The sequence below is a fragment of the Rhinopithecus roxellana genome, chromosome 12, assembly GCF_007565055.1.
Source record: "Rhinopithecus roxellana isolate Shanxi Qingling chromosome 12, ASM756505v1, whole genome shotgun sequence".
Lineage (NCBI taxonomy): Eukaryota > Metazoa > Chordata > Mammalia > Primates > Cercopithecidae > Rhinopithecus > Rhinopithecus roxellana.
In genome coordinates, this window is record NC_044560.1 from 6,174,024 (window position 1) to 6,183,752 (window position 9,729).

Consider the following 9,729-nt stretch of genomic DNA (forward strand, 5'->3'; position numbering starts at 1 on the left):
GTCATGTTTGGCCAGGCTGGTCTTGAACTCCTGACCCTCAAGGGATCCACCTGCCTCAGCTTCCCAAAGTGCAGGGATTACAGGCGTGAGCCACCGCACCCAGACCCTATACCATCATTCTTTCATGCCTCAGAGAGATGGACTTTCCTGTAGTACAATTCCAGTCACACATTTCTTCCTTTCAAAACATTTCAGGGTGCCCTACCATAAGACTTATCAAATACAAATGAGAAAACTTATCCTAGGACACAGACTGAGCCATCCATCCATCCATCCATCCATCCATCCATCCATCCATCCATCCAACAAATATTTAAGTACCTATTATAAGCCAGGAATTGTCCTACGTGTTGGGGATAAAGAAGCAAACAGGGACAGGCACAGTGATCCACACCTGTAATCCTAGCACTTTGGGAGGCCAAGGCGGGAGGATCGCTTGAGCCCAGAAGTTTAAAACCAGCCTGGGCAACACAAAGTGACCCCATCTCTATGAGAAAATTTAAAATTAGCTGGGCATGGTGGTGCACATCTGTAGACCCAGTTAGGAGGATCGCTTGAGCTGGGAGGCCAAGGCTGGAGTGCGCCATGTTCACACCACTGCACTCCAGACCGGGCAACAGAGCATGACCCTGTCTATAAACAAGGCAACAAACAAAACAGTGTCAAAGAAGATGGCCCAAGAGGAGGCACACGCTCTTGTTTTTCTCTCGTGGATCTGACAGCCATACCCACTATGTTTGAGATTGTTAAAAATACATTTTGGAAAGCTATTATTTCCTTTAGGGCACCTGGGTTCAGTACTTTCTTCTTTTAATCCAACCATTTTCTCATGAAGAATCTTGTTTGGGCAAAGGTGGTAGTAAATGTGACAAAGGAAGAAAAAAAGAAGACAAGGAAGAAGGAGAGAAAGGGAGGAGGAAGGAAGAGGAGAAAGGGAGGAGGAAGACAAGGAGGAGGAGAAGATGATGATGAAGAAGAAGAGGAAGAAGAAGGAGAAATGTGGTGGTCCAGTCCTCAAGAATCTTACAAGCCTCCAGCTAGGCAAGGCAGCATCCGCACCAAAACACGAGAACAGGCTGATGCCCGTATTCATCAACATAAGACACTTCAGAAGACACAGTACAAAAATGTGAAGGGGAGGTACCAAAATGAGGCAGGCTTCAAGAGGAGACACAGAAGGAGATAACAGGCCTAGCAGCAGGAGAAAAAAAAAAGAGGACTTTCCAAGTAGAAATGAAAGTATGCAGAGGTGGCAGGCTGAAGGGGAGGGGGTGGTGATGGGGAAATGCTTGCATGTGGGATGACTTCATCATACAAGTCATCTTCATTTCTTCATATGGAGAATGGCATGTGGAAAAAAGAAGCTAAAAGATGGTTTGCTCTCATAAGTTTATACAGGAAATGGAAGAAGCTGTTTTAGGAGGTATGTAGAGGAATCAAATCAGCCAAGTTACTTTAATCACGAGCACTTCTTTAAGAAAAACAAGCAAGCAGTCAGTGTTACCACTATTTCCCTTCCAACTTGTCCCTTTCTATTTTCTAACTAGCTGTGAGCAAAACAAGCTGCCAAAAGTTCTAAATACTTTCCAAATGCTTTCTTGCCTACAAGCAGGTCTAGCCAGAATGTATCATTTCAGAAACCTCCAGCCACAGCCCATTCAGTAACTTGTGCCTGCAGCTCAACCTTCGGGTTCTTCCAGAAGGTCTGTTACTCTAGAGTTCTCCAGTGGTTGGATATCATTTCCATACCATGGCTGCACTGTTAAGTCCTTGACAATTCCAGAAAAAACATTCCTGTTCCATTTTTATTTTATTTTGGAGATGAGGTCTTGCTATGTTGCCCAGTCTGTTCTCAAAACCCTGGGCTCAAAGGGATCCCCACCTCAGCCTCCCAAAGGGCTAGAATCATAGACATGAGCCACCGCACTCACCCCCCAACCCCATTTTTATTTTAATAAGCTAATTTATTGTCATATTTAGCTAAAAAAAACCCAATGTGCCATGATAACGAAACAAGCTCCCCAATACCCTGCTGACTAGAACTACTTATACGTCACGTATTTCCATAAAAATAGGATGCAGGTAATTATTATTAAACTAACAGAAATGAGACAAAAAATGTATTGGACCATCTTAAGAGACTTGAAAATTGTTTCTTTTAAGTTTATATCAGGGAAGAGTACTAATAAGTAGGCTATAACATGAAAACAAAGATAAAATAAGGAACCTTCTTAAAAGCTTATTTTAAAATCCCTCTTTGCAACAAAAGTATTTTTAAATTGTATGTAACTTTTAAATATCAGGATTCTGTAGCAAGGAATACAACAAAGTTCTTTTTCAGCAGGTAGGATCTGAGGTGCAGACAATGGCATTAACCTACTATATGCAAGAGTTACAAAATATAGAATAAATAGCAAAAGTACTTTTTAGGTCCAAGATATAAAGAGGTAGATAGTAACACATCCCATTAGAGAAAGCTTGATGCATCTGACAGAAAAACTGTCAGACTATGAACTGAAGATGAAAGACAAGAAGTACACATTGTGGGGAAGTGCCAGCATCCAGCTATATCTGGATCCACTGAGCAATCAGAATCCTCCTTACTGAACTAAGTATCCCTCCCCTGCTGCCACACTGCTCTCCTCTTTTTTTTCTTTTTTTTTTTTTATCCTGTATCCCCAGACAGTTGTATCACCCTTGATAGGTTAGGCAGCCACAACGCCCCCGTATGTTTCCCTGGCACATGGAAAAAGCACGCCCATGAGGCTGCAGCCAGGTGCAAAGTGAGTCTGTGAACTGCCCCCTTCTTGAATGCACCTTTTGTGGTTCATACCTCACTCATTAATAATATTTAAACATAGTATCAACAGCTTGTAGGAAACACTCTTAACCGTCGATTGCAATCTTGATGCAACGACTACATTTTGCGTAACACAACATTTCTCAAACTTTTACACTCTTTTACACTCTTACCCTTTTACACTCTTTTTCTGTACCCTTTTACACTCTTAATAATTACTGGAGTGTATCTTGGAGTGAATCTGTCTCTTGTTTCAACAATGTTTGGACAGCACACATCCTGGGACTCCATCTGTTCCAGCCTCCAGCCGCCCTCCAAGCTCCTCTCCATTTGCAACCTCCAGGACCCTCCTTCTCAGCCATCTCCTGCTTCTGGGACCAGCCACCACTGTTTTTCTGGTTAGCGCCTCACTGCTGACCAACCACAAGCTCTTGGATTCGTCAGAATTATCCCATCAAGGTAGCAGCCGCCATCAACCACCTGGTCAATTTGCATCTATGGGCTTCTTACACCCATCTCTCTCTGGGCTTCTATTTAAAACATAATGATGTGGCTCTGGGAGGCAAAGGTGACTTCTTCCATGAATTGGCCTACCGAGAAGCTTCAGGGTACAGAGTGTCTCTTGAAGATGTGTGTGTGGCATTGGCTCCCATTTCCAGGATGTGGAGAAGCCATCTCAAAATGAGTGGGGGTAAAAACCTTGGGTGCCAGGGAAGTCACCACGGCCCTGGGGAAGAATGTGAACCAGACCCTCAATCTTTAGGCCCTGGGTTCTGCCTGCACAGACCCCCATCTCCGTGACTTCTGGAGAGACACTTCCTAGATGAGGAGGTGAAACTCAACAAGAAGACAGGTGACTACCAGATCAACCTCCCCAGGCTGGGCTGGGTAAGTGTTTCTTCCAAAAGACTCACCCTCAACCGCCACTAGGAGCCTACAGAGCCCAGCAACCTTTTAGGAGCCTCTCTAAAAGTTCAGGGCTTCTGCCTTAGCGGCACCTCCAGCCACTACCCTGGATCCCTTTCCCAAGCCTTGGACAAAATGGAAATAAAGCTTATTGCAAAAAATAAAAATAAAAATTACTGAACATCCCAAGAAATCCAAATTTTTGAAAACTTTCAAAATATTTATTGATTTAAAAATAGTAATAAGCCCATTACATAACAATATGCATATTCTTATAAAAAGTAATTGCATTTAAGCAAAAATCTTTAGTGAAAACTGAGGCATTCTTTTATGTTTTTGCAAACCTCATTAATATTTGACTTAATACAAAAGACAGTTTCTCCTATCTAGTTTTCAATTCAATCTGCTGCAATATATTGTTGTGGTTAAACTGTATGAAGAAAATCCAGCCTAACACAGCCACATAATCAGAAAAGGAAAGAACAGCCTTTTTGATACTACACCAAAATCTCAACAAGTTCCCAGCACTTCGGGAGGCCGAGGTGGGAGGATCACCTGAGGTCAGGAGTTCGAGACCAGCCTGGCCAGCATGGTGAAACCGTCTCGACTAAAAATACAAAAAATTGGCCGGGTGTGGTGGCGCATGCTTGTAATCCCAGCTACTCAGGAGCCTGAGGCAGGAGAACTGCTTGAACCTGGGAGGCAGAGGTTGCAGTGAGCCGAGATTGTGCCATTGTACTCCAGCCTGGGCAATAAGAGTGAAACTCTGTCTCAAAAACAAAACAAAACAAAACCAAAAACAAAAACTCAACAAGTAATCATTTCTTAAAGATGTATACACAAGGTGAACCTAAAAGCCCATCAGTAGACTTTGAACTGTGCTACTCCGAAATCCGTTGGTCTGTCTTGCCTTTGAATGAATGGATCTTCTACTCAGACGTGATTTTGTAATGTCATGCATTGGTTTTATGGAGAATGTCAGTTTACTCAGTTCTGCAGATCTTTCAAATATCAACCAGTTCTTTATACAGTATTTTTAAAAAACATATTAATATCACCTATCTCATAAGAAATGCCTTTCAGTGTAGAGAAGCTGTCAGGCTCAGAGTGGTGAGTACAAGTTTTTCAAAATTCTAATTTTTACTGGAAAGTTCATATCTTAGCCTTGTCAAGTAACATCAGTGTTTGCCTTGAAATAAGAAGCTCACTTAATTCATCTTCAAGAAAGTTTCTGCCAAATGCCCACGTCTGAATGGCCACAGTTTGTCAGTTTTTCTTTCAAAGAATAACTGATATTCCATGAAAAAAGTGGCTAGCTTCGCTTCTAACTCAAATGTCTCGACAGAACCAAGGCTACTCCTCAAGACAATCACTGGAAGCCAAGTCTTGGGATTAAACAATAGTAATAGGCTGGGCGAGGTGGCTCATGCCTGTGATCACAGCACTTTTGGGAGGCCGAGGCAGGTGGATCACCTGAGGTCAGGAGTTCGAAACCAGCCTAGTCAACATGGTGAAACCCCGTCCCTACTAAAAATACAAAATTAGCCAGACGGGGTGGTGTGTGCCTGTCATCCTAGCTACTTGGGAGGCTGAGGCAGGAGAATTGCTTGAACCCGGGAGGCAGAAGTTACCATGAGCCGAGGTCACGCCATTGCACTTCACAGCCTGGGTAAAAAAAGAATGAAACTCTGCCAAAAAAAAAAAAAAAAAAAGAAAAAGAAAGAAAAGAAAAGAAAATGATGATGATGATGATGATGATAATAATAATAATAATAATAATAATAATAATGAGGTCCACAAGCCATGCTCTGAGAAGCACTGATTATGGCACATTCTGAACTTCAGAAAGTCCTGGAGGCTAAAATTTATCTAGAAGATGCCAGCTGTCTTCTTTGATTAATAACAACAGTAGCTAACATTTCAGCACTTACTATCTGTCCTAGGTGCTCTACAGTATCATCTCATTTCTAGGTATTAAGGCATTTAATGTTTTGATATTAACAGACATATTAGTATTGCTATTCACAGAAATTCAGGTCTCTTTCTATCCTGTGTTCAAAACAACATAGCACTACACATGGTGATGCACACCTGTAATCCTAGCACTTTGGGACGCTGAGGCAAGAAGATAGCTTGAGTTCAGGAGTTTGAGACCAGCCTGGGCAATAGGTTCTAAAATATTGTTTTTTTTAATTAGCTGGTCATGGTGGCACGCACTTATAATCCCACCTACTCAGGAGGCTAAGGCAGGAGGATCACTCGAGCTCTGGAGTTTGAGGCTGCAGTAAGCTATGATCACACCACTGTACTCCAGCCTGGGCAATAGAGCCAGGCTCTGTCTTTAAAAAAAAACAAATAGGCCGGGCACGGTGGCTCAAGCCTGTAATCCCAGCACTTTGGGAGGCCGAGACGGGCGGATCACGAGGTCAGGAGATCGAGACCATCCTGGCTAACACGGTGAAACCCCGTCTCTACTAAAAAAAAAATACAAAAAAACTAGCCGGGCGAGGTGGCGGGCGCCTGTAGTCCCAGCTACTCGGGAGGCTGAGGCAGGAGAATGGCGTAAACCCAGGAGGCGGAGCTTGCAGTGAGCTGAGATCCGGCCACTGCACTCCAGCCCGGGCGACAGAGAGAGAGACTCCGTCTCAAATTAAAAAAAAAAAAAAAAAAAAAAAAAAACAGGCCAGGCATGGTGGCTCACCTGAGGTGGGCGGATCACCTGAGGTCAGGAGTTCAAGACCAGCCTGGACAACATGGTGAAACCCCGCTCTACTAAAAATACAAAAATTAGCCAGGCGTGGTGGCAGGCGCCTGTAGTCCCAGCTACTCGGGAGGCAGAGGCAGGAGGATTGCTTGAGTCTGGGAGGCAGAGGTTGCGGTAAGCCAAGATCATGCCACTACACTCCAGCCTGGGTGACAGAGCAAGACTGTCTCAAAAAACAAACGACAACAACAAAAACACACAGCTACTAAAGAGGTTTCTGCTTGGATGTACAATGCTGCTGAATTAACAAAAACAAAGTAAGTCTAGCAAAAGCCAGGGTGGTCATCAACTTCGGAAGAAAAATCCAGACCAAAGGCAGTGTGAATCCTAGCCACGTCAGATAAAGAATACTACCATATGAATTAAAAAACCAAAGATGCGGCCGGGCGCGGTGGCTCAAGCCTGTAATCCCACCCAGCACTTTGGGAGGCCGAGACGGGCGGATCACGAGGTCAGGAGATCGAGACCCTCCTGGCTAACACGGTGAAACCCCGTCTCTACTAAAAATACAAAAAACTAGCCGGGCGCGGTGGCGGGCGCCTGTAGTCCCAGCTACTCGGAGGCTGAGGCGGGAGAATGGCGGGAACCCGGGAGGCGGAGCTTGCAGTGAGCCGAGATCGCGCCACTGCACTCCAGCCTGGGCGACACAGCGAGACTCCGTCTCAAAAAAAAAAAAAAAAACTAAAGATGCAAGTCATGTCCAGGATAATGCTACATACACACACATCTATCTTTATCGTCATCTTAAAAGTTTTCATGTACATTATCTTAAATTTAGGTGTAGGCCGGGGTGCGGTGGCTCGTGTCTGTAATCCCAGCACTTTGGGAGGCAGAGGTGGGTAGGTCACCTGAGGTCAGGAGTTCGAGACCAGCCTGTACAATATGGAGAAGACCTGTTCCTACTAAAAATACAAAATTAGCCGAGCATGGCAGTGGGTGCAGTAGTGGGCGCCTATAATCCCGGCTACTCAAGAAGCTGAGGCAGAAGAATTGCTTAAACCCGGGAGACAGAGGTTGCAGTGAGCCGAGATCCCACCAGTGTACTCCAGCCTGGGGGACAGAGAGAGACTATCTCAGAGAAAAAAAAAAAATCTAGGTGTATTATAGTTACATAACAAGCACAAGCAAAGTAATAATACTAGCTATCAATGACTAAGTGCTTTCTATGCTGGGCATATATTATTTCATTATTCCATGACAACTCTATGAGGAAGTATCTCCACAGGTAATAACAACAATACTAATTTTAACACTAATAAAGCAACTAATATATCCATTGAATGTTTACTATGTACCAGGTATTGCAAGCAAAGCAATTTCCATTTATTTTCTTATCTAATCTTACAGGCGACCCTGAAAGATAGGTGCTATTGTAGTAAGTGTACAGGTCAGGCCACTGAAGCCAAGAGACGCTATGCATTTGCCCAAGATTAAACAGCAAGTAAGTGGAGAAATCAGGATTCAAACTCAAGGTCAGCTGACTCCAAAGTCAGAGCTCTCAATCACGCTCCCATATGGCAGAATGATTACGTTACTGAACCAAAATCATACAATTAATCACAAACAGAATGATGAGAATCCATATCCCTTTCCCTATTTTGGTTCTATGTTCATTTCAAACACCCAAGCAAGACAAAATGATCAAAAGAAATTTTTTAAGTTTGAAAGTCATGATGAAAGAGAAAAACCTATCAAAATTAAAGGCCAATTTATATAATACTCTTGAAATGACAAAATTACACAAATGGAGACAGATTTGTGATTGCCAGGTGTTAAGAGATGGTGGGGGGGGGAGAGAGAGGGAGGCTGAGGGTGTGACCATAAAGGGAGAGCTTTGTAGTGATGAATAGCTCTCTCTCTTCATTGTTGTGGTGGTTACACAAAGCCATACATGTGATAAAATGGCACAGAACTACACGCACACAATCTACTAATGCCAGTTTCCTGGTTTTGGTATCGTATTACAGTTACAAAAGATGAAACCACTCTGGTATCTTTGCAACTTTCTGTGAATCCAAAAAATCTAAAGTTTTAAAAAAGTCAAATGAAGAGGGGAATATACTACAGGCAGGTGGCAAATCAGAAAGAACACCAGACACGAGAAAAGCTGATTAAAGGACAAACAGATCAACCCCAAATTACACTGTACACAGCTGAACCAGTAACTGAAGAAAGAGGGCCACAGCTTATCAGCAATGAGATTCAAGAAATTAACTCCAAGTGACACATTCCTTTTTTCCTTATGTTTACTAAGGATTTCTACTGTGGATTCATCATCTTAGAGACACCTTTATACTGTGAATCATATTACGAAAACCAAATTAAGAACTGTCACTATCATCCCCAACAAAAGAAGGAATTTCTCTGTGTAGCTAATGTAAATAATATATGTTTTTCAAAACAACTTAAGTTCAGCCTGCATTATTCTACAAATCTTTGTTTTGGAATATGAAAAAAAAAATAGTTCCAGAAGCCAAATTACAACAATAATGGTAAGTTGTTGTTTTTATTCCTGAAGTATTAAAAGAAAATCGGCCGGGCGCGGTGGCTCAAGCCTGTAATCCCAGCACTTTGGGAGGCCGAGACGGGCGGATCACGAGGTCAGGAGATCGAGACCATCCTGGTTAACATGGTGAAACCCCGTCTCTACTAAAAAATACAAAAAACTAGCCGGGCGAGGTGGCGGGCGCCTGTAGTCCCAGCTACTCGGGAGGCTGAGGCAGGAGAATGGCGTAAACCCGGGAGGCGGAGCTTGCAGTGAGCTGAGATCCGGCCGCTGCACTCCAGCCCGGGCAACAGAGCGAGACTCCATCTCAAAAAAATAAAAATAAAAATAAAAATAAAAGAAAAGAAAATCATTGTATATGAAATCTGATACCAAAAAAAACCCAGTGTAACAAAGCAGTATCCATAGCAACTACAACTTAATATTTCAGTCCTCTTCAGCTGCAGTGGATTAAATAAAATGACAAGATGTTCCCTTCGAAAAGTAACCTGTTACCATGGAAACATTTTAGTCTAAGAAGTAAACATGGAATGGACAGAAAGGAGCAGGGAGCCTGCAAACGAATATCAAAAACGGAGAAGCATCTTTGCAGAGGAGATGCAGGTGGTGATGGCAGGCAAAGGGAGGGTCTGTGAGAAGAGCATGCCTGCTAGATGCAGGATCCCGGCCCGACCCACAGGGCTTGGCCCAGAACATGATGTGGCTCCTCCTTCACCCTGAAGAAAGGGGAAGGGGCAGGAAGGCAATGTTCTG

The 9,729-nt window shown here is 43.3% G+C and overlaps 1 non-coding gene across 1 annotated transcript; it reads right to left on the bottom strand.

The window, feature by feature from the left end:
• Window positions 1-2,668: 2,668 nt before the first annotated feature.
• On the bottom strand, window positions 2,669-2,793 carry LOC115892570. Its single transcript, XR_004052439.1, has one exon. It is a non-coding gene; the product is annotated as a small nucleolar RNA SNORA77 (small nucleolar RNA).
• Window positions 2,794-9,729: the final 6,936 nt, after the last annotated feature.